The following is a 6000-nucleotide window of genomic DNA, read 5'->3' as shown; positions in this document are numbered from 1 at the left end:
TTGATGTGGAAAATCTGCTGGTGTTATTATACATTTGTTTCCATTCTTGGGCCTCCAATGTGCTTTGGAGTTATTTTAAAAAAATTATGAATCTGAGAGCACTTGAGCCATTAAGTAAAAGCACAGTTTAAAACATTCTGTAGACTATTTTGTGGTTTCAGTTTCTTTTGATCTAAAAGGAAAAGGAAAGGGACAGATTTAGGGGTCTCTAGAATTTGGCCTATTTTGCCTGTGGGTTCGTATCCCCCTATAAATTACATATTTGGAGAGATTGGTGTCAATGGGAAGGTTTTTGTGGAGATTCCAATGGTCTGTTCTATCAGGTGGTCCCATGTGTTAAAGAAATGTTTGTGTAAAGGTGATTTGTGGCTTGGTAAGGGCCTGTGGTTTTTTGGGGTCCAACATAGGGAGCCGGGGAAGGTGATCTCAAAATCTCAGAGTCTAATGAAAACCCAGGATTTTGCTTCTGCTTTTGTGTGCCAATCATGTATGCATTGAAGTACTATTAACTTGTAGTATGTTTCAATCTTAGGGACTCCTAGGCCTCCTTCTCTTGCCGATCTATACATGGTGGCTATATTGATTCTAGGGCATATACGTCCCCAGATAAAAGAGTTAAGGCATCATTAGAGATGCTGGGTATATGTCCTAGGAAGGGTTATTGGGATAGTTTGAAGGATGTATAGAATTCTGGGCAAGATTGCCATTTTAGTTCCTTGAATTCTGCCCCACTATGAAATTGGCTTATCTTGCCACGTAAGAAGAGTTTGTTGTGGTGAATCTAAGAGAGGTTCATAGTTTAAATCGAATAGCCATTATACACAGGGGGACAACAGTACTCCCAAATATTTTAGGTAGTTTGTTTTTGGTTTGTATGGACAAACTGTTTTAAGGGAAGTAAATTCCTTTTGTTATAGAGAAACACTCATTATCTCCGTTGGTTAATTAGAAAGTTTGTTAGTTTGAAAAAAGGTTTAAAATTCCTTTATTAGTGCTGGTATGGAGGTTGATGGGGAGGCTAATGTGATTAGAACATTGTCTGCGAACATAGCAACTTTGTATTCATTTGGACCTACTACAATCCTTTTAATAGTTGGGTTCTGCCTTATATGTGTAGCTAGAGTCTCCATGGTCATTATGAATAGGGTCGGAGAAAGGGGGCATCCCTGCCTGGTGCCGTTTGAGATTTGGAAGCTATGGGACAATACTCCATTAACCCTGACTTTGGCTGATGGTCTATTGTATTAATAGAAGATTATCTTTATCATGGTTTCACCGAATCCAAAATGGTATAGTGTTTTTTTGAGAAAGGTCCAGTTTAACCGATCAAAGGCCTTCTCTACATCGGTAGAAACCAGGATGGAATTGTGTGTGTTGTTGTGTACTCCATTAGGTACATAACTCTGAGTTTTATCCCTGGCCTCTCTGAGGGGAACAAAACCTGCTTGGTCTATGTGTATAAGGGAGGATAGTACTGAGTTAATTCTTCTAGCTAAGACTTTCGCATACATTTTTATGTCACTATTGAGTAGTGAAATTGGACGGTAGCTACCTAGGTGCTAGCTTAGGTTTTATTTTTATTTCACAGGTAAGTTTGTATTTATTTTTTAATAGGTAGTTAGTTAATAATTGTAACTTTAATTTATGTCTATTTGAATTATGTTAAAGTTAGGGGGTGTTAGGTTTAGGGGTTAATATAGTTTAATTTAGGTTGTTGCGATGTGGGGGGTGGCAGTTTAGGGGTTAATAAAGTTTAATTTAGGTTGTTGCAATGTGGGGGCGGCGGTTTAGGGGTTAATAGGTTTAGTTAGTGTTGGCAATGTCGGGGAACTGCGGTTTAGGGGTTAATAGGTTTAGTTAGTGTCGGTGATGTCGGGAACTGCAGTTTAGGGGTCAATAGGTTTAGTTAGTGTCGGCGATGTTGGGGAGCGGCGGTTTAGGGGTTAATAGGTTTATTTAGTGTCGGCGATGTGGGGGCAGCGGTTTAGGGGTTAATAGGTTTAGGTAGTGTTGGAGATGTGGGGGGACAGTGCTTTAGGGGTTAATAGCTTTATTTACTGTCAGCGATGTGGGTGGTGGTGGCAGTTTTAGATTAAAAAAATTCTGCAATTGCCGGCATATTAGTTATATTAAGTTAAATCGTTTTTTTTCGGATGCTTTCATTTTTTTGGATCCATTCTTTATTCATATGCATTATTCTATTCTAAACTTCAGAAAAGAATAATGCATATGAATAAAGAATGGATCTGAAAAAAAAGAAAGGATCTGAAAAATTGATTTAACTTAACATAACTAATTTCCCGAAACAATTATTTTTTTAAACTTAACTAAACTAATTTGCCGAAACAAAATTATTTATTTAACTAATGAATTGAAAACTAAACAAAACAAATTTTTTAGCGTTGCACATGTCTAGTGTACAATATAAAATACATTAAAATGGATATTAACATTAAACAACATGGCATTATTTGGAAATTGTATAAAAAAGTATGTATGTAATCCAGTTAATAATATCCTTTAAACTAATTTTTTCTCTTCTTTTTTTCTAAATATTTATTTTAATTTTTTTCTCCACTGTCTTAAAGCAATAGGTGGTCACATTATGTTATTTTACCAGATAGTAAGATGTATTAAATGAGAAAGCAAAACAGATATAGCGATTACATTCCTTATGGCATTATTGGCTTTTCTTGCAGAACATTCCTGTAGACAGTGGGGCATCATTTGAACTTGGTAAAATGTAATAAATCAGTACAGTTTGTAGCATCTCTTTGGCATGAAAAAAAATATGTTACAGTTGGCTTAAGAAGTTGTGACTTTGGACAAGTACAAATCTGATGTTGACTTGATGATGTAGAATTATCAGGCTAGCGTCTTGAAATGATTGTTACATTATGTATGTACAATAATTATGAGCTAAACATGGCACTAAGGAATACAAAATATTTAATTGAAACTGACATATTAGTATTACTGTTATTATTAGTAGTAAGTTCCCAATTGATTTATAATTCCCAACATATTCCACAGTGTTTGCTATTAGGTGTCTGATTAGAGAGTGATATTTAGAGGGAAAAAAAAAACACAAGTACACAAAAGATAGAAGGGACCTGCTAATCAGAAGGCATCTGATGCATGCCATCTTTGTATATTATGATCTGAAGGATAAGTTGTCTGGCAAAGCATATTGTCTAAAGGATTTACAAGGAGGACAGATGAGAGAGAAGATGGCGGAACTAAAGTTTGAAATCAGAGAAATAAGTTAGGGTAGGCTGTGTGCACCTCTGAAGAGGTATCATTGAAGGGAATGTCTAAACTCTAATATATATATATATATATATATATATATATATATATATATATATATATATATATATATATATATATATATATATATATATATATATATACAGTATATATATTTGTACTCAGAGTCTTACTGTAATGTAACAAAGAGCTAAAATAGGGTAAAGGAAAAGTGACCTGAGGTGTGCCGTAGTCACATGGCCAGTATGCCTGGAAGGGGGCATTATCAAAGAGGTAAATGATAAAGAGAAAAAAGAGGAAATAAAGGAATGTGGTGGGTGGGGGAAGCGTCAAGGAAATGCAGACAAAGTGAATGGAGTATGAGTCAGTATATATAGGGTAAGACTCTTCTTACAAATTTAGTCTAACCAATGGCCAGCCTTCCTACTTGTACTCAGAGTCTTACTGTAATGTAACAAAGAGCTAAAATAAGATAAAGGAAAAGTGACCTGAGGTGTGCCGTAGTCACATGGGCAGTATGCCTAGAAGGGGGCAAAAAGAGACAAAGTAGGATGAGGGTTAAAAAAGTTTATTAAATAATACAACAGACATTTCAACTTGAGGATCAGGAATATATCTAGCAAAACAAGATGAATTCCACCTTCCTAATCTCTTGATGACATTAGCTGGAAACCCCATGTCGAGAGGCTGCTGAAGCAGCTCCTATTCTAAAGGAATGACTGAAAAATGACTCAGTGTAATACATTAAGATGATGAAAGATGAGCAAAAGGGAAAGGTAAAAGTGGGCCATCCCTAGGTCTACATGCCAGCTGAAACATGAGCTGGTCAAAGACAGCTACCAGGCACCATGAGTTATTGGTCTTAAAATACTTAATATCAATGTCGGCTCCTGACTGATGTGTCTTAGATGAATTCAAATGCAGACAGTAATGATCAGGGAATCTAACCAATTGACTAATGAGGAGCGTACGGGACTTATTACCAGTATATGCAAATTCACTTGGTCTTAAGAAACAATAAAAGGCCAAATATATGGCAGCTTTAAGGGATAAACTGGGTAACAGGCCAAAAGGGGACTTGGACAACAGACCAGACAGATTATGGAAAATCTCCCCATTAATTGGAAGCCTGACAGCCGTAACAGAGGTGATAGTCTTCTGAAAGCCAACATATATTGGATATTACTGTAGACTGAATTAGGATATAAAGACTGGAACAACTTGTAAATATTCCAAGCAGTATTATATGTCTTCATCATGTTAGATGACAAAGATTTATTAATTAAAGTTACTGCGTGTAGCGCGTGTGTATTTATTCCATTGATTTTTTTTTAATTATCTTTATTCGAGATCACATATATAAAGTGAAAACAAAAAAAGCAGAAAAACATAGTTACACTCGATCATTTTACAATATGTAGTTATTTAGGCTTTACACTGAACAAACAAAAAGATTAGTATCTTGTTGAGTCGAATTTTTGTGAAACCAATAAGTGTCTCTCAACGTGGGTTTATCACCATAGATAATTGAGTCCATCCATCAGTAACGACATTGAGGGATCAAATTATAGTCCATGTGATCTCAAGTATTTTTTTACACACAAAATGTGCATTTTTAACATCCATAACATAATTTAACAAAACAAACTAACTAACTAGTAATAACTATTTAAAAATATATAAACATTTATATTTGGCATTATCTTATTCATGTACTTTAATGTTGTTGACCATCATTCACTCCAAACCTCTGGGAGAACCACGAATAAGGGGGAAAAAAAAAAGAAAAAGGGAAAAAGGGAAGGGATGTCTTTCCCCCTCTCCCATCCCCACAACGACACTTTTACCCCTCAATCACTGTCACGTCCAAATTATGTAATAGGTCAACTAAATGTTCCATTTCAGGTATGTTCCAATCCTCCCCAAGGGTAGCTTCAAGAAAAATCTTGTGGTGTATGAAGGGTTGCAAAAACTGTTGTTGGATAGGGGGTGAAAGAGTAGCAATGAAACACTGCCACTTCTTCAGAAACTGGCACAGTCTATGACTGACATCTAGTTTTGTATCTAATTGCTCAATGAACAATTGCTTGAGCAGTTTCTGTTTAAATTGAGCTATGGAAGGTGTTTTTTTTGGAAATCCATAAGGCTAGTATGCATTGACAGGCTAATAAGGTACATAACATGAGCATCAAATCTAGTTTGCTGTATTTCTTATCCCAAGTGAAAAGGTATATTGTTCTTAAGTCAAATGTTACATCAATCTTGAAAGTAATCCCCACCCAGTGTTGTAACTGTCGCCAAAATTGATTGATATGTGGACATTCATAAAAGTAGTGATTAAATGTGGGTTTGGGCAAGAAGCATTTAACACATTTCTTTGGGTGGGTTGAGTTCCAATGGGCCAGACATGCAGGGGTAATATAATCTTGATTTATCATCCTTATCTGCATTTCTCTAAGGGGTATCGCTAGGCTAGCCATTTTAGTCTTAGCTAAGCTGTCTTGGATATATTTAGCTGAGATGTCTTCCAAGTTGTCTCCTTGCAGTCAAGAGAGAACTTTGTCCATAACGTCAGCTGAGGTATAGGCAATAAGCTGTTGGTATATTGGATACATTAAGAAACTACCTAACTTGTAGGTGGTTTGCACGCAGGCAAAGGGGGAAAGTTCCCAAAAGTTGGGATTTTGAGACATTAAGTTATTGATATAATGCCTAATTTGCAGGTAAGCG

This window comes from Bombina bombina, chromosome 4 (assembly GCF_027579735.1).
Source record: "Bombina bombina isolate aBomBom1 chromosome 4, aBomBom1.pri, whole genome shotgun sequence".
Lineage (NCBI taxonomy): Eukaryota > Metazoa > Chordata > Amphibia > Anura > Bombinatoridae > Bombina > Bombina bombina.
Note: the sequence above shows the minus strand (reverse complement) of the source record.